At 35.6% G+C, this 20324-nt stretch overlaps 1 long non-coding RNA gene across 1 annotated transcript in view; it reads left to right on the top strand.

Moving 5' to 3' along the window:
• LOC138105840 (uncharacterized) overlaps positions 1-19712 on the top strand; it is a 74297-nt gene extending 54585 nt beyond the window's left edge. Inside the window, exons 4-6 of the long non-coding RNA XR_011148727.1 lie at positions 1710-1794; positions 10782-10847; positions 18096-19712. This is a non-coding gene — a long non-coding RNA (uncharacterized lncRNA). The remainder of the gene's footprint in view (positions 1-1709; positions 1795-10781; positions 10848-18095) is intronic.
• The last annotated feature ends 612 nt before the right edge of the window (positions 19713-20324 follow it).

Here is a 20324-nt window from a genome sequence, read left to right as displayed (position 1 = left end):
GAAATAGTTCAATACTTTTGTGTTGTTTATAAAACGTATAAAGGGTTATAAAACAGGTTGCTCCATCCTTGTGTGTTTTTAGTAATTGAAATGTGTGATCTTTTTATCTTGTTTAAGCATACTTGAAGAACATAATGTGGAAAAAATTAAATCCTTATATACTTTTGTTCCTTGAGTCTTTAGATATAAGATTAACACAGAACAAGATTTTTTGCCAGGTTGGTGAAGTTAGAAAAACTGTGTCTCAGGTTAGGACCTGAGTTTTGTTCCATCCCTTTCAAAAAAAGTGTGAATGTGAATCACACTGTGTGTATCTTGAAGGGTAAAGCTAATTCATTGGTATTGGGCTGGTCACAGATAGAAGCAGACAGTACAAGAAGGCACAGCTGCTTACTGATATTGCTGTTACTTGTGCAGCAGTTCACTGTTTCTGTCTGTAGACAAAGGCCATAGAAATCTGAAATCATTTTGGTAATGACTTTTTTTTGTTGACCTTAATATTCTGTGTTTCAACAGTCTGGGATGGAAATGAGTATGCAGAATGCGCATGACACCGCAACTGGCACTCGTTGCTTCAGGATTCAGTTAATCCTCTGCAGAGTGCTCTGAGTATTCAACAGAGAAGTTAATTTGAGATTATTTCCCCAGATCTCTTAGAATTATCAGTAAATTAGCCTATGTGCTGATTTCAAAGAGGGCAGTATCCTTTGTCCAGTGCCTACTCAACGGTAGCAAAGATAGATAATTAAAGTCACAGTTTCAGGTAGCTCTTCTCCTGATCAATAAATAAATAATGCATCCCTGAGCAGCAAAATCATCCTTCCTGGTAAACACAGCAGAATATACCTTTTCATGTACAACTTTACCATGTCAAATATAAAACACTAGTGTATAATAACTGTGGTAAAAGCTGGAATTTCATGTTATTTTTATCTATGCATAATACTGTTTAGCTCTTTTGAATGTCAGTTTAGTAGCCAGTCTTTCTAGTCTAGAAATGCACACAAATTCATAATTGGCTTGTAAATGCTTTATTAGAAGCTCTACACTCATTTCCTCCATAGCCTTCAAAGATCTAGGATAATGACTGTCTGGAATGAATTCTGCTCCATGTTTTAGTAGCAGCTGCATCTGTGCATGGTTAAACTTAGCTGTTAAAGGTTACATAGTGGAATTACTTTTTGAATAACATAAAACTATAAGAATTTTAGCCAGTTCTGATTCAATGTCTCCTTCAGAAAGAAGTTGTCCAAAATACCTGATCTGTAGAAAATCAAACCTATGTTTTTAAGGAAAAACTATTTCACCTTGATAAAGCAGTGACACAAAGCAAGTTGTGCAAAGCAAGGATTATAATATTGGCCAACCTGGGAAAAAATTCCTCACGGTCAGTCCTGTCTTTAGGACTAATCATCATCAGAGGGTCACTGGGTTGAATGTGAACATCTTTTGGTTGCTGTAGGAAGTGCACAGTGGCTCTGCTGGTAATCTGGGCTTGGACATGAAAATTAAATTGCGTAACACATGGATAATTGAATGTAGTTTCTAAACACTGTAGAATTTTTTAAACTTTTATAAATGAAAATCTGAATATCTTTTTCTAAATTTTTCTTCTTTTTTTTGCCAGCAAATATTATGCTACTCTGTGATGCAAGAGAATGTAATGTTAATTATGCTTATTTTATAACAAACTTCTATGTGTTTTATAGTGTCTGAGTGCCTGGAATGGTGAGATCTTTGAGAAAATATTTAAACAAATGTACAACAGTCTGAAAATTCTGACAGTGATGAATTGTAAGTAATACAAAACTTTGACCACTATCACATGATTCATGCTTCATTATTGCCATTGGTATTCCAAACTTCTAAGTGATTTTATTGAGTTTTCTCATAGTTATACTTTTGTATTTTTCCTTTGAAGTGCTTCAAGTTGTCTGTAGCATTTTCTACTTTTCTCTACAGTCATGTACTGTGCAAAAGTGCATGGATCATTTCCATGTCCAAAATCCACTGGAGTGAGAGGAATACTGTGTAGAAGTTCTACCTTAAATCAACTGCAAGTTTAAATCCAATTGCTTGAGATTCTAAAGAGACAAATAACAGTAGCAAGGCAAAAGACTGGTGAAAGAGAGAATCTAGTTCCTAAAATCTGTATCAAGAATCTATTAGTAGCCAAATTTCCAGAAGTGATGAGCTGCTGCTGCCTTTCAGCCCTTCAGGGGAAAAAAAAAAAAAAAAAAAAGAAGATGGGTTTTCTATATTTTTTTTTTAATTTTTATTTTAGATTCCAAATATTTAAACAAAGCTTCCTGCAGTTACATTCTAAATCTTGTGTTAGAGCTTTTGGCTTTGAATATGTGTCTTCTCCAACTCTAAGAAAAATATCCTAGAAACAAGACACTACGCTACTTTTTTTCCTTTTTTTGCTGCCTGTGTATGTATTGATGGAAACAACGGTTGTTTTCCCCAACAGTGAGCATAATGGAGAAGCCCATTTTTGCTGACCACAGAAAAATAAAGAGATTATATTATTTAATCAGTTTTATTTTCTAGATGCTGTTCTTTTAGGAAGTTGGAATGGAATTTATCTTTCAGGCAAAGTGAAACCTATGTTAGCTCTCTTGAAGCCATGCTTCAAAACTGGCTTCTCTAGCAATTATCTGTTATTATGTTATACACAGCAATAAGAAAAAGTGATTTAAACACTGCTCGGCTTTGCCTCATTTCTAGGATCTGGTGTGTCTTCTCTGAGCACAACGAGTATCTAGTGCTGCACTGGGGTTTCAATGTCATGAGGGGTGATGAGCCTTTAGAAGAGTGTGAAAGAACAAAGTAGAAAACCAGTCATGAAGAAATGGACTTATTTTTATAAATACTTTGTTGAGGAGCATATGTACAATAAAAAGAGAGGAGAGGATATCTCCTTTCTATATGTTTATCATTGTTGCCTGAGTCAACTTAAAATTTCCTTTTGTTCCTCAGTATGTGATCCAACTTCTAAAAGACCTCTAGTTTTTGATTTGCAATTGTCTGAGTTAAGATACGGTAAGAAAATGAAAGGCAGATGTCTCACACCTTAAGTCAGTCTCTAGAATATTTCAGATCTGTTCAGCCTATCCAAAGTTTGACCTTCCTCAGCAAAGCTTCTTAATTTTCCCACACCTTCAGCTTTGCTGTTTTTACTTTGGGGTTGTTTTTGTGTCTCACAATAAGCGTAGCTAAAACAAGCAATGCAGTGAGCATGAATAGAGCACACAGTAGGCAATTCGGGGACTCATTCATCACCGATCAATAGAACTGCTAGGACAGTGGATGAGATAGCAAACAATTTGATTTATTATGTCCAATGTAATAAAACATGATTTTAAAAGAAATTAAAACCACAAAACTAAAACCTTTATCTTATTTATTAACCACTGATAGAGGTAATAAATACATACTGCCATTTCTTTAAAAATATCATTCAGCTTCATCTACAAAATGTCATATATTTTCTTGAGAGGCATAAAAATGATGGATTTTCAAAAGCATTTTTAAAATTTTAAGATTTTTATCATAAAGATTCTAATGCATACAATTAGTAAAGTGAATATATGTTAAGAAAACACAGAGATTCCACAAGTGCTGAATATGGCAGAACTATTTGGTCTCACTTTGTTCTCACAGAACAAATATTTATGTCTCTTGCAATAAAAATGAAGTTATAAAGTTGCAGCATATAGCAACCTATATAATAGTATCAGAAATTAATGGATTATGAAATATGTATGTGGAAAACTGGAATAACGACTACCAGCGACTATAAACATTTCTTTTTGGAACCAGTGGTTCTTTACCTTTAATGACAAACTCTTACCTAGAACATTTTTCTCAAGACTTCAAAAATTCTAGAAAAGAGAAAGAATGTTTGACACCCCTCCCTCAAGATTTTCACTTCAAATTACACTTAAGTTTAAAACAAGTTGATGAAACATTGCAACAATATTTCCCTAGTTATCTGAGCCAAACTTATAATTATTTTCTGAGAAAACTGGGGAAGTGAAGACTCATCTTCTTCATAGATGTTTTGGATGAGCAGTGAAACTCAGCAGTAGTAACCAGTGTATGGAAAGCCAAGGAGGTATTCACTCACAAAGAACAGACATTGTCACTAATGATATGCCTAGTTTATTGTTTTAAACAAAGACATATTACTTTCATCAAAAATTATCTTTAAAAAGGAGCTGTTTTGTTCTGCTATTTCAAAAGCAGCAGAATTAAATTTTGCAGGAGGGAGAGAAGTTCTCTAAAGACAGAGACCAATGCTATGTATTAAAGCTAACAGATATTAAAAGATATAGTTGCACTATATCTGCCACATGTAATAAATGAAAATTATATTGTAGAAGATTTATTTATTGCATAGAGAATTCTTAATGACTTTTGAACTTCTGCAAATTATTTTCTCTTTAATTGGGAGTGGTCTCTGAGTAACTTTTGACAGAGTCTTTTACCTGAAACTTCCCTGACATTTTCAAAGACGTACCAAGTTGTTTTTTTTAATTACTAAAAATAAGTACATTTGTAATTTTCCTTATTTGTCAATTTAAGGGTATTTCATTCTGTATTAGATATTCCATAAGAAGACTGCAATTTATCAACATCTTCCACTTGATCTCTTTTTTTACCAAGAGATTTTTTTAAACTTTAACAGAAATGGTTTATTTTTGAATGAAAAGTTCCAGATGATAACAGTTAGCACAAAATGTACATATGACTATAAACAGCTGAGACTGATATCTGTCATGGAAATCAGTCTCCACAAAAGAAAAATTACTTTGACTGGCTTCCAGGGAAAAATTATCTTGGCAGTTGACAAGACTAAAAATCTTATGCTGCCTGTGAATAGATGCTTGAGTGTGTGAGTGTGTTGTTGCTGAGGTTTGTCCTGCACCCACTCTCCTCAGTGGTGCAGTAGTGACAGTACTTCTCTCTCCAATGATACAGAATCAGGTGTCAGACTAGAAAAAATGCACTTTGAGGTTGTTGGTACACATGAACATATATATATATATATATATATGTATGTAATGGATTTTTAGAATGAAACTATCTTAAGCAATCTACTTCCAACTGTTGGGGCATTTCAAGATCTCATGAAAATAAACTCTGGCAATGCTCACAGACATATGTGTCCTGTCGCTGTAGCTCAGGAACTTTTGGCTCATTCCTGGTGTTCCAAGTAGTAGTTCACTAACCTTTGAGGAAATATTGCTCTTTTGATTATTTTTGATTAGAACTCAGCTTTTTGTAGAAAATAGTGAACACAATTTGCCTAAAGAGCCTTCCTAAATGATTCAGAAAAAGATTTATTGCTTCAAAAAGGCCTTAGAAAATAACTGGAGTTATTAAACTGCAATGATGAGCAGGAACCTTTACATGTCCATTTTTTCATGAAATAGTAAAATAGGGGGAAATATGACTCCTTCTTTCATTGTTTTATATATATATATACTAAAAGTGGTGAAAAGAGAAATCGTAGGCTTTGTTATCTGCCATTTGTTTTTAATCCAATTTGAGGGGAAAAAAATCTGAAGTTTTTCACTGTCTGCATTCAATGGAGTCAAAACTCTCTGTAGTGAGAGCTCTGTTCTCAGCATTCCCATTTAAAGTTTTGCACTTGGTGAAGCAGTGTTTTCTGACAAGTTGTTTTCTGACATGATCTCTGTTATATCTAGACCAGCTCCATATGTTCTTCATTAGTACTTGCTAGACTCCTTCCACTCCTTTGACTCAAAAGACCACAGTATAACGCAGAAGAGTCCTGCTATTAGGTCAAATACTGGTTAATGGTCCTTTCTTATAGAAGTCTCATACCAATGTACTTTGATTCCCCATTACTGTTTTGGATTAATGCATTGCATATCCTGAATACCCACCTGTATTCAGAAAGCTTAAGAGCTGATTGAATTGTTTCGGAACTGCCTTCTGCTAAAAAGACATCTCTTTATAAATGCTGTTGTATTTATAGTGATTTATTTTATGCATACTAGATATATCTAAAGCACATATAAAATTACCAGAACTGAGGAGGCTTTAGAAATTCAGAGATAGCTATTTATAAAATAGAAGAATGGATAGGAAAATCAAGTTGAATTATATGAAACTAATTTTAGCCGTTGTACAGGATATTGCTTTTTTCCCCCCTTTGATTTCATTATAAACTAAATAACAAGTTGCATCAAGAAAATTGGCAGAGTTAATTTGTGAGCAGAATTTTAGTGCTTCTTTTTTATTTCAGAATCCCTGAATTTTATTAATAGTTGATATAGATAAGGACGTTAATGTTGGTAATAAAGACTACACAAGTAAAACTTTAATTTTGTACATTTTTACAGTACATCTCTCTTACATGTAAAACCACGTGATAGAGCATATATTCAGTTGACTGATACATATGAAGATCGAATGTTATTTGAGGTATAACACACTCCAAATATTTTTTTTGTGTAACAGAAAAAAACCCTGCACTCTGCCTACCTTATTGTTAACCAGTTTTCTACACATAGCATCTGTTTACATTAGTAATGTAATTGCTGTGATAATAAGCTCATTGATTTAGTATCTAAGGAAATAATCAGTCAGGACATCACATTTGTCTTGCTTTACTTGACAGCCTATCTTCTACACTGACTAGACAATGTCAATTCTTCCCATTGTTTCAGAGAAATGGAGCAACACAAAACCCCAGAAAGATGTCTTCTCTTTGCCAACTATTGCCATAAAAATGTTTGCTGCAGCTAACTGGTATTGGACAAATTTAATTTTAACAGTGGCACAATGCCAGTACACTTTAGTGTAGGAAAATTGTATTTCTTTTGTTATTCAGACAGTATGACAGCCTTATCTTTCACTTGACAGTTAAGCAGAAAAGGACTGTGAAATACTGAAACTGAAATAAAACAAAGTTACAAACTTTGGTTGTCTCACTAGGATTTTATTTTTTCCTACTTCTAAGCATTTTTATGAGAAAATATGTTTTAAAAAGTCTGCTTACTAGGACTTAAAAATCAATTTACAAGATTGCAAGATATCTGTGCACTTGGGTTCAATTCCTAAAATTACAGAGGAAAAAAAAATCAGTCATAAGTGTTAAAATACAGAACAATCACAGGTTTGTTATATTTTTTTCTTTATCTTATTGACAGTGTTGCCTTCATATGTCCTTCTTGCTGGAACTTTGGATTTCATTAGCTTTCAAAAATCCATGGTTCATGATGAGTTCATGGGCTGAAGTTGTAGAAGTTCAAGTTGTTTTGACCATGTGTAATCAAGTTACAGAGGGCAAAAGTCTGTCACATCTACCCCTCTGCTGCCCACAAAGCCCAGTATTCACCCCAGGGCCTGTACCCAGCAGTTCTGAATGAATTCTGCCTAATTTGTTGTAAATGACCAAAGAGTAAGAGAAATCTCAATCCTGTGTGGAGGTGAATCTCTGCTTATCACCTTATAGACACAACAAATGGACTCATATTATATAAAACATCAAATAATATTGCTTTATATTAATATACAAATAATACTAATATTGAAACAATACTGCTCATGTAGCAGCAGTGTTTGACAGGAGAAGGGTTAATGGCTTCAAACTGAAAGAAAGTAGATTTGGATTTTAGATATTAAGAAAAATATTTTACTGTGATGATGATGAGGCACAGGAACCAGTTGCCCAGAGAATCTGTGGCTGCCCCATCCATGCAAGTGTTTAAGGAGAAGTTGGATGGAGCTCTGAGCAACTTAGTCTAAGTGAAAGGTGTCCCTGTCCGTGGCAGGAGTGTTGGAACTAGATGATTTAAGGTCCTGTCCAACCCAGGCCATTCTATGTTTCTATGATACCATAAAAATACTGCCCTTAGTTACCAATGTGCTTCACAAAAACAGTTAATCCCTAAACATTTTAGAGAGGAAAGGAAGAAGTACTATTCCTCTTTTAAGGATAAGATTAAAAAATACATTTAAAGTATTATATACCATTGTGTGCTCTCCAGGAAGTGAACTAAAAGAGTAGATTTACCTCACTTCCCCTCAGCATCAGAAAAGATTCGGGCTTCCTTTCCTCTGCATAGCCTTTGTTTTAAATGAAAGTGGGAAGAAGATTTACATTGTGGAAGAGTCAGTAGGAATGAAGATAGGCAAAACTAAGCCCTTATCATGGAGTGTTAATTACCTATGCAGTAGTTGTACTTACAAGATGAGAGCAACCAAAGCCAGGTTGTTCTTTGTTTCCAAACCAGATGCAGGGTAGCAGAAGTGTGGCCTCAAAGCTCATCTAAATTCTGAATTCCGGCAGGCTGACAGCTGCTCCTTTTCTGCTGATTAAGAAACACCAACAAACACTTTTTTTTTTTTTTTTCCCTCCACAAAGACCTTCTTGGCTGCTTACACTTGTAAACTCAAAAATGGGCTCTTCCCACTCAGTGTTTTTAACTGGGATTACTAAAAAGGAGGTCTTGTTAGATTGAAGAAGAGAGGCAGGGTTTGAATGAGATGTGCTAGGAGGTATAATGTTATACCAGACATTTACTGATGTATCACAAAAAAATGACAATTACAATTGAACATTGTACCATTTTTTTTCTATAACTTTCCTGGACAGAAGCCTTGAAAAATCTCTCCAAAATGAAGTCCTTTCTTGTCAGACAAATGGAGTCTATTCAGTTTTGGCCCCTTAGGGGTTTGCTGGCAGAGTTCAGACCTGACACAGGTCCAGACTTCCTTCTGCTCCACATAAGGTAGAAAATCTGTGTTTCTGTTTTAATTTGCAGAAGAATATTCTAGGTGTCTTGGTGTTCTTCCACTTCTCATAAAATAATATTCAAAAGGACATGATGCTAATGATGCCCAAAACAGTAAGTTTGAGTCTAGAGGAGGGCCATGAAGATGATCTGGGGGTTGGACCACTGCTTCAGTGAAGACAGGCTGAGAGAGATGGCATTGTTCAGCCTGGAGAATAGAAGGCTCCAGGGACACCTTAAAGCTGCCTTCCAGTACCTGAAGAGAGCCTGCAAGAAAGCTGGAGAGGGACTTGTTACAAAAGCATATAGGGGATAAGACAAGGGACAATGGCTTTAAACGGAGAAAAGGTTTATATTAGAGATAAGGAATAAATTCTCTAGTGCAAGGGTAGTGAGACACTTGAACAGGTGGTCCAGAGAAGCTCTGGATGCCTCATCCCTGGAAATGTTCAAGGACAGACTGGATGGGGCTTTGAGTAACCTCATCTAGTGGAAGGTTCCTTGTGGCAGAGGAGTTAGAACTAGATGATATTTAAGGTCCGTTCCTACCCAAAATGTTCTATGACTCTATAAAATGTGGATGTTTCTGGGCAGTACCTCAGAGTAGACAATGTGCTGCTGTGATTCTACATTCACTTGACATCTGGGAGAGATTTGGTAGGGTACCTTCATAATCAAGAGCTGCACATCACTTGTATTTTTGAAGATGCATTTGTTCCAATCCCAGCTGAACATTTTTTCCCTCTAATAATAATTTATTTTTTAAGGAAAATGAAGATTTTCCTTGTGTGAAGAAGTATTTTGTGTTTGTCACCATGCAATAAGCTTTCCCAGTACTCTTTCCTGGAGCTGGATTATCTAGTTTGAGGCATATGCCCAAGCTATAAATAAACATCTGCTATATGCTTAGACTATGTATATTGAGGGGTTTTTTTTCTCATATGCATGCACATGAATACACAAATATTGGTGTAATGTAAAAGAAATTATAGAGATGTCCAAAATAATATATTTATTTCATCAGATTTAAATATATTTATTTCAGTTTTAATGTTCTTCATCAGGAAAATGTGCCTACTGGAAAAGCTTATTGAGATACAAACAAGCTAGTCCTGAAATTCTGCAGCATACACACCAACAGCCTCAGAAACTGGGATTGGAACACGAGTTCTCTTCCTATGGGTTTGTACCTAACTAAAATGGTTGTTCTTCTTCCTATAACAGGGGAGTTCAGAAGGTTGAATCAAAATAAAAGATGTACATCTGGATGGCTGACGGTAGCTTAAACAGTAGTGAAATATGGCTAATGGGTACTAACCAAAGAGGACAGAAGGCATCCAGATCCAATCCCCATCCTCTAAAAGCACCCACTCTGATTGCAAACAGGTTTTACCTAATGATTTCCACACAGGGAAATTCTGGAGTGATATAAATTTTAACTTTTTTTTTTTTTTTTTTAACCTGACCTTTCTTCTCAGAAAAAGAAAACTACTGGAAATGCAGCTCTAGGGAGAGCAAACTGGGGAACACCTGTGGGAAAGCAGATCTTCACTGCAGAAAGATGAAGGTTCACTATATGAAGAGCCTGTGTTAAAGCCACTTGTCTGCTGCTACCTGAGCAGAAACACTGGGCGAGAATAATAGGAGTGAAGATGAGAGAACAGTTTTCTCATTCTGAGATGAAAGATGTTTTCCAGTTGGAGATGTATTATGTCAGTCACACAGGGCATTAGTAATAAGTTACCTTCATTTTATACTCAGAGAATAACACCTCTCTATGGTTATGCCAAATTCTGTTTGCCTACTTTTCTCAGGGCAGGTGGGTTTTTCTGACTGTCAGCTGAGAACCACTGGTGGTTTTCATTATCACCCATCATCAGAAAAAAGATTGGAGAGTAAGAATGGTGCTGTTTTGGAAAAGTTTTATGCTTATATAAGCTTGTTGGAAAGAGCTTTGGAATTAACTATTTTTCTTCCATTTCTTTCCCATTCACCATTTTTGTGTAGGTTCTCTTCCTCTTACTGTCTTTTACTCAGTGCTGCACTGCTCTGTGGGAAATAAATTTCTTTCAGGTAAGGCAGAAAATGCAAGATATTCCAGGATGTTCTATATTAAATCAGAAGGCTCTGTGATCAGCCTTGATAGAATATTACAAAAATTTTACATGCACGCTGCAGCTCTTACTTGTAGGTGATTTTACACTTTGAGCACACTTTTTGAAAACTGTAGTCCTGGGAGATCAAATGACATGAAGATGATGGATTGTTGAGGATATCTTGAAATGAGCAGTGCCTGTTCCATTTATGAATGTACCAATCTTCAAGGTTAGAAATGAAAGCTGAAAAATCAGTAGTTAAAGCTGTTGGAAGTAAAGGAACAGTTCTGAAATGCAGTTATGTATAAGCTGCTTCATATATCACTCTTTGTTATGGTGTAAAATTTGAGTGTAGGTGTGAGCAACCACTATAAATTGCCACGGAGATTATTATTTCAGTCACTGAAGTCACACTGACTTGTCCAGGAACTGTTTGAGGTAAAATTAACAACACCTTTATATTTTATCTCCTTTGGTTAATATCTATTAAAAATTGACATGCTATTACTTGTAAACTTCCCTTTTAAAAGAAAATCGGACTGAGTATTACTGGAGTTTGATACTTAAAGCTTCTGACCTTATGTCTTGTATCAATCAAGCACTTCTGGGTTATCTTAAATGGCATTTTCCATCCCTACCTCTCCTGGCTGTCATGGAAACGCCATGCACTCTCTTATAAAGGTACTGTAATACTGTTGGGCCCACAAATCACATTAACAGTGGAGTTGGAATTAACTTAGACATAATAATGGTTGTAGCTTAGGGAAATAGCCCCTTGCCTCTCTTGTAGGCAGCTCCAAGTCTGAGCACTTCCTGGGAAACAAGGTTTCATTTCCTGGAGGAAAGCCATCCTGAGGGACACTTGAAATTCCACACTGAGGTGATGAAAATGGCAGGCATGAAATCTCTGCATCTACTGTTAGCTGGAGAGAAGTTTCCTCTGAGATCTGTGATTTATGAATGACACTTAGCTTTTGCCATCCAATGCCTTTCTTCAAGGATGCAAGTGTTCATGAAGGAATTAGAGAGAGACAAAAAGCTGCACCTCAGATATCTCATTCTTACAGCACAGAGAAGAGGCACTGCCTGGCTCCAAACTTGCCTTACAATGCCTTACAGTATTATAGCACTCTTTCCTCCTCCCCCAAATGCCATCTTGATTGTCATCAGAAACAGGAGGAAAAATGGACATCTGTACAGGGAGGCTTTATTTTATCTTCTAATTTTTCTGGGTTCTTTTTCCTTACAGATTTTCACTTTCACTTTTGTTTGTTTCCTTTTTGGAGTTGTAAGTTCTAGGGTTTGTTCCAGGGGAAAAGAAAAAGAGAATAAGGGATATTCTCATCCCCTCTCATAGTGAAAACTCCACAGCTCTGTTCTTAACTGTCATTCCAGCAGGAATCCTGGAAATTTCTCTCTTTCACCCTCTCCTCCCATTTCTATTGAATGAAATGGCAGCAACTGCTCCACCATTAGGATCAATATCCAGGCCATTATGTTGGCAAAAGAAGCAGCAAATCACATTTACGTGGATTGTCAGATTCATTATTATAAGCAGATGGCAGTCCTTGCACTACAATGCAGCTGAGAAAAGACTGACATCATTTCAAATTAAAATCTATAATGCTAATACACATCTCTAACTCTTTGTACAGGCCTAAGTGCATTAATCTTCTGAATGATTTGCCAACGTATGCACTGCTTTAGGTGTTTTCACTTGAGTGGAGCTAAAAGGAGAGCTTTTAACTGAGAATGGTTAACATTTACTCATACAGATTGATAAAAGTTAAAATGCAATTTTCTTTACTAGTAGCTCCCTAATAGGAATTAATGGGACATTTTGAAGAGAAAATACAAAGTTCAGAAGGCCAGTTTAAGAAATGTGTTAACCACTGAAGAGAAAATTTTGTTAGTAGCATCTCCCTTATATAAGCTGCTGTCTTGGGGTGGCTTTATGATGTGTATCCCATATTGCTGCCCTATGCCCAGAAATTAATTTTTGTGCCTTTCTATGCCTTTAAACTGAGCCTGAGAGGGGGAAGGAAAAAATGAGCAAAACTTTTTCAAAGCAGTTTGCAGCTTGTTCAAGGTCACATAGAGATAGGGACTTTGTTTCCAGCTGCGGCAGGGGAGCGAGGAAGCACCCGGCTTGCTGTTTTTCCAGTCAGCTTTTGGCCAGTTGTTCAGCTTCTTTTCTCTGGAGAGTGACTGAGAGTTGAACTTTTTTCCTTCCCTGGAGTTTCGTATTTTCTCCCTTTTCTACTGGACTGCTTCAATATCAGAGCACATCAGGAGGACTTTCCACCGGGCACAGAGGGCCTGGCCCTGGGCCAAGCCCCAGCTCCGAGGAGACCAAAGGGAGGACTCGAACACTCGAGCACTTTCCCAGGTTTTTCTCCACAGCGAGAGATTTTATTATTTAGCATTATTATCCCTTTCCCGTGTGTTTGTTAAATAAATAGTTTTTATCTCTTTCACTTTCCTTCAAGGAAAATTTATTTTTCCCAAATGTGGGGAGGGGAGGGGTGGTGGTGACCTGCCTTCTCTCAGAGGATATATTTCTAAATTTGGCCAAACTGGAACAGCTGCTTTAAAAATAACTGTTCATGAAAAAAGCAGAGCATTTTCACAATGTGTTGTAAACTTGTCTAAGTATGCAAATAAATTTCATTTTTCAAATGTAGACAAAAAAATGGAAATTTTTATGATCAGCTGACTGTCAAAATTTTAAAGAGAGAACATAAAATAACTCTGTTCTTTTAATACATCTAAAGCAGAAGATGTATTAAAAAAAAGAAGTTTACATATTTCAGGGATGGTTATATCTGCAGTGTCCAAACAATATATCCTGTCGTCATATTTCCTATAGCATGCTCTAAAGTATCAGAATTTTGTACACAGTTTTTAGGATGAGGAGGCTGATTCCTGCATTCTTCCACATTTCTCCAGAAAGGATATATCTGAGAGAGAGTATCTTCTGGTGATTGAACTATGGGCAGTGTGCTGTCAGGCTGCCTAACCATGAGAATATAATGATTTTGCTTCTAGAGAAATGTTCCCATCATTAGGGGCTGTCCTGGACTTTTTCTGCCTGCAAGTGTGATGCTGAATAATGCCACACTGGAAGCCATGTCATCACACTGTCTAGTCTGAGTTAAATACCTTTCCTTTTGGAAGGGCTTAATAGGTGAGTGGCATTTTGCTGATGCAGCTGACTGGATCCATAGGGCAAACACAATTCCTGTATTTTCCCTAAAGAAGATTGTTTTAAAACAACCAGATATACCATAAAGCCACGAACCTCTGTAATTCTTCCATCAGAAGCTTTATAAATATATATGTCTTTGCAGAAAGGCTTAGCTTTGCCAAAGAACTAACTGAAAAAATAGAGTTTGTTAAAATGTTTTGACCGAAGCCAGGTAGGATCTTTTGTGCCATTTATTGTTATCCAGAGATTTAATTTCAAAGGAAACAGAGACTTCAAATCTACATTTTGTGTTGCCTTCTCCCAGTATGTGCGATGTGCTAACATTAATTACTTACTTCTTTAACTGTATCAGTGATGTTTAGTTTTTCTGAATTCTTTTGTTATTAGCATATTTGAAACTCGGTATCTCTGCATTTCATTCATATTTGCTCACCTTAATGACAAAAATTGATTTCTTAATATTTTCTTGTTTCGTTCTTCTGATTCAGCGCTAAAACCTAGTTTGGCTTGCCCAAACCAGTTGTTATGTGTCACAATAGAAGACAACATGTTTCACTAATATAAACAACATACAACAACTTAATAATTTGTTTACCTAGAGATTTTTTTTTTTTGAGTAGGGATTGATTTGTATTACAAATGACAAATTTGAATAAGAAAGTACTGGGAAAAAAAGTAGTTTTTCTATTTGGGAAGTTGCTTTAAAACATACTGCATGGAGAGCTGCACAGAAAGATTCACAAAAAGATAATGAAAAACAATTTCATTTTCAAATTTTTTAAAGGAAATGTCATTCAAGAAAATTAAACTTGAAAGGAAAGTATGTACCCAATTGCAGCTTTATGAGTCTGATCTTCCAAAAATACTTATTGTTTCAAGAAAAAATTTGTGTATTTGGGGGTTCCAGTTTATATGGATGTTGAAATTAACTGATTAACATAAGAACTTTAGGTCAGCTTCAACTTGTCAGTTTTAACTCTGTGACTATCAGAGAATAAATTAGTAAGAATTATGAGAAACTAAAAATTCAGCAATGTTTTGATATGTTGAACAGGGCTCATGGTAATATTTGAATGTTTTAAATCCTTTTTTTTTGTAAAATTCTCTACCAATTATTGAAGTCCTAAATGCTATGCACATCTTTCCAGTTTCTCTTTTAGGGATTACAGATTAAAACAGGTACATCCAGGGTATTAAAATTTATGGTTCTGATTATTTAAAGTGCATGAGTTGCATCTGATATTTATTTAAGAATTTCTTTTCATAGCATAATATTTAAACTGCTTAATTAATCGATAATAGCAAGAGATGAGAAATGTGTAATTTAAAAATTGAAAAAGCTCTTAAAAGTTTTACAGAACATCTGGAACTTTTCCACAACACTCTTGAAATAATATACTACAAGCCATAGATCCCATTATAACACATCTCACATATGTACTACCACGATTACTCAATGAATTGATTTCTTATATGTGAATTGCGTGGATTTGTTCAGTACACACTAGCATTCCTCACTCTGAGTTGATTAGTCAAGTTATTAACATCCAAAATACTGCTGCTGAATTAACAAATTTCAATAGAGATTTCCCTGAGATTTAGCTCCAGAGCTTATTTTAGAGTATGGCATTTCTCCCAAGTGGCTCTCAGTGACACAGTTGGAAAGCTGTAGTAGTTGGTTAGTAAACTGTAAATTAGTATTTCTTGAATACATGAAATAATAGACTATTTTTGATCAGTGGCTGAAGATATAAGAAGCATTTACAGGTTGTGCATGCCTCACATTCAATCTGAGCCCTAGAGTGTGCACTTCTTTCCCCACCCCCCTTTCCTTTGCCTGCATTGCAGTTTGTTTTACTGACTGAACACTTAAAGAGATATCTACTTAAGGATGTCAAAAGGTGTAGTAAATGGGAGGCAGGCCACTGGGAGACAAAATAGGGAGGTCATTCCGCCTGACCTCCTCCTGTTTTTTCCCACTAAGAAAGCTGCTGCTCAGCTGACTTAAGATTGAGAGACAAGGCAGAAAAACAGCACAAACAGTATTAACTCAACCTGTTTGGTACCATGCTTTCTACTTGCAAAAGGTTTTCCTTCATGCTGGTCTCCTGTTACAGTCATTCCCTTCAGAAATGCCACAGTATATTGTTTCTTCTCTGTTATTCACCCTGCATGCTGGTTGTGTAACTGAATGGAAATTCAATGATAAAGTCCTCACTGACTTTTATTAGTTATATAGAGATTAGTTTCAATGGTTAAGCTAAGATTCTCAGTAGCTGATGCTTTTGTTGACATTGAAAAGAGGATTTTTGTCTACAGGTGAGATATAAGACGTCTGTAATTTCTCGTTGTGGCATTAACATATTGGGAGGGGAATCCCAACTTTAACCTCACAGCTATACTGATGAGGTGCAAATTGATTTCTTGTGTGTATTCAGTCTCTGAGCTGGGCAGGAGGGTCCCAGATGTTTGGCCAGTAAACATTCAGGCGAGTGCAAGTGCATGTCATATTGAAGAGAAGCAAGTGTACTCCACTTGCAGGTATTGTGTACTTCCTCTTACCCAATGCCTGACAGATCCTGTCTACTTTGACAGCTCCTTGTTTTGCTAATCAGTAGAAATGAGAAATATCTTCTGCATTGGCATCCACTGTAACTAAGAGGTACTTCTATTCTTTGGGCAGCAACAGTTTCATCCCAACAAAGTGGAAGTTAGGCCTAAAAAAATACGGTCTAAAGAGATATTTCAAAGGCATTTGTACTTTATAGGTTCTTACCACAAGTAATTTTCCTTAATCCACTGAAGCTCACTCTCAAATCTGTGCATGGTTTATTATGAACTTGTAGAGAAAGTAGTAATATAATTTACCCATAGAAGGAGGGAAGACAGGCTTGCCTCACACATATATCACACAAACTCATTTTAAAAAGTCCATATACACTAAAGCGAAGAGGAAAGAGTGTAATTAAAAAAAAATAAAATAAAATTGTCTTTTGATAAACATGCACGCCCAAATTAGTCTTCAACTTATTTACTACTCTTGCTACTTAAGGTTTACATTAAAAATATTTTACTCTCTTATATTTTTCACCTATTTAGATACAACTAAAAGCCACAATTTTTAAATTTGAAATCTTTCTGATGAGAAAATATATGCAACTGGGAAATAAAGTTTTGCAGTTTCACAGGTTATGCACCTAGGAGGCAAGGTTGGAGAAAATACCAGTGAATGAGTGTAAGGCCTGACAAAACCTTGGCAAGTGAATGATTTTGAGTGAGATACTTGCTCCTGTGCTGTAATTACTCACTTTCTTTGGTGGAAGTTACTCAGGCTATGTTAATTTGCCTTATGTCAACATCTCTGAGAGAGAGTTCAAGTCCATGATTCTGGGTTTATAAAGACACTAAAATTCTAGGGTACAAAGTAGAAGGACTCTCAACTGAAATGGGCAAAAAAGAAAAAGATGTTCACAGGGCATTTATAACCTAATTATATTTCCTGTCATGGGTATTAGTCTAAAAGGTTTGTTGTCTTGTTTGGGGTGTGTTTTTTTTGGTTTTTGTCTTTTTTGCAAACTTTATGACTTAATGCCAACTTGCTTGCATATAATTGTGGAAAATAATAGCAAATGTGAAATGTTTGCAGTATAACTCTACCTTCATGAAGAAGATGAAACAAAATTTTAAACATAGCCAAATCTACTTACAGTCATTATCTGAAAATGTCACTGATGTACCATTGCCAGTCAGTTTCTCGCATCAGCTATACAGCTCAATATCCCTCTTCCTCTTTTCTAAGCTTGGGGTCTTTCTACAATTTATTGTCTCATATATAATTTAAAAGAATGAATAGATGTATATTATTTTAAAAATTTTCTTAAAATCTGTGAAAAAAATTAAAAAGCCCCTACTGGTAAAACAATAGCAAGTCATAGGAATCCAATAAGCCACTTCATATTCTATTCCATTGTGTCATGTGCTCACTTAAGGGTAAACATTTCCTTTTTTCTTTTCCAGGGGCACCACAGAGTTATTGATACTCTCTGCTGGTTCTATATCCGTATGGAACATATCAGTATAAGCAGCTGAAGAGGTGACTTAAAAACCTGAGATTACAGTAGCAGCAGAATTGAATGTTTTGACCTATTCTCTGGAGGAGCAAGAAATATTTTAATGAAGGAGTACTCAAGGCCCTGCACATTAATATGTGAACAGGATGAATCCCTTGTCCTTAATAATTTTTTGTGTAGCCATTTTGAAAGCAAACTTTGCCAATTACGAAAGGTAGAAAGTATCAATTAATCTTCATTTATTAATATGTTTCATTTAAAGAGTTTGCTTATGATTTAAATACCAAACTCTTTTCATTAGGATCCTTAAACTTAGGGATTTCAGGGCATCCTGCAATGCAGGGAAAACACATTTCTCAAATGGCAATTAGTTTTTCACTGTTACTGATTCACTAGGTATCTTCTGTCCAGTGGGGCAGCACAAGTGGGGGCGGCCTATTGGATAAAGAGCTCCAAATGAGAATGATAGATGTGCTTTAAAGCTAGCCATCTGCACTTACTTTCAAAGGTGCTGAACTAGTGATTTTTTCCCACTTCCTCCTTTTTTCATTTCTCATGATACACATTTGCAAAAGTACAGAATCTCCAGTGAATGGCAAAGTGGGATGTGGACAAAGGTTTTCCTTACTCGGAAGGGATGAGCATGGTGTAGAGTGAAAAGTTCATTGTATGATGGATGAGCCAGTGAGTATGAAGGTCACTCTGTCAATGGTACACAAGAGAGGATTATGGGTGACAACAGCTCTAAAGGACTGGCAACTAAATTGTTTGCAAAATGCAATAATAGAGAGTTGTAAGAAACTGCCCCAACTTTGTTATTGCAAAAGGATCGCCAGGACAAATAAGCTGAAAGGTTTTTTAGATATCTTCAGGAACATTTCAAAAGTAGGAAGAGATTGTTGCTTTGAAGACTAAGATCTGTTCCTTTTCAAATTAAATTATCACTAAGAGACAAAGAAATCCCAGCTGAAAGCAAAAAACACACCAGAACCCCCACCCCATTCTGAAGAAAAAAACCCAACCAAACCACAAAATAAAATAAAGTTATATTAATTTTAACTAACCCCCTGCCAAAAAGAAAACTAAAAAAAAAAAATTTGAAGAGTTTTACAAGATGCTGCTGTGTGCTGAATGCAAATAAAGGACTCCTATTAAGGTTTAAATACTCTTATTCTGTTTAACAGATTATCTTTTAAAGTCAGTCAGTTAATGTGCTAATAAAAAATGACTGTAGGCACAGCTCCTGAAGTGACCCTCAAATGCCCCAGTATTTGCATACTTTATTTTCTGCCAGCTTAAAAATAATATAAAATAACCTGAGGTTGTTATAAAATGTTAATCTCATTAACATTATAAACCCTAGTATTTAATTACCACTTTCTGCCATTTCTAACTTGTTTTTCTTTCAAATAAACACAGTTTTGGGATGTCTGAATGTTAAATTGGCTAAGATTGGAATACGAAAAGTGTAACATTTAATACCATAAAATTTCATTATGATTCAATCTTGTTCTAGAAATGCTTCCTTTGAAGTCCCTTATTTTGAAAAACCATATGTCTTAAAAACTTGAGCAATCAATATATCAAATTTCTGTACAAATGTTTTCCTTAACAAAAGAACACAGTTTTAAATAAAAAAATCATCCTCAAGATATACACCATGTTTTCTCCAGCTAAACAGAAGCATATACGAAAGATTTCCAGCACCCACCAATGTGAGAATATGCCAGAAGCGATGGTTTCCATCCATATCAAAGCAGTGTACTGGATAGTGTTTTTACATTGACTTAAAGCTGTGATAACAGGCCTTTTCAGATGTGCCATTTCTTAAATAAGGCAGCCTTCATTTAACCAAGTGTTCAGTATTGCCAAATCTATAAAGCTAAATTGCTTTTTTATAAGGTAGAACCTTACCTGTTGGATAAAGTATGTGCAGTGAGGCTTATAAATGCTCATAAAGGGAAAGTATGGATGGTAAAAGTATCCATTACCTTTTGGAAAAAGGACGATTATTTCAAAGAAAATGCCAGCAGTGGGAGACATATAATAATAATTTAGGAGGAAAAATAAAACTGACTTTTTCCCAGTACCACTGTTAATAATACAACTACTTCTTTTATATTAATTAAAAAGTGTTTCTTGCTTGCTATATATTTTTAGTTAGCAGCCAAGTATT

The sequence above is a fragment of the Aphelocoma coerulescens genome, chromosome 2, assembly GCF_041296385.1.
Source record: "Aphelocoma coerulescens isolate FSJ_1873_10779 chromosome 2, UR_Acoe_1.0, whole genome shotgun sequence".
NCBI classification, from domain to species: domain Eukaryota; kingdom Metazoa; phylum Chordata; class Aves; order Passeriformes; family Corvidae; genus Aphelocoma; species Aphelocoma coerulescens.
The sequence above is the reverse complement of the archived record's forward strand: the minus strand, read 5'-3'. Positions and strand labels throughout refer to the sequence as shown.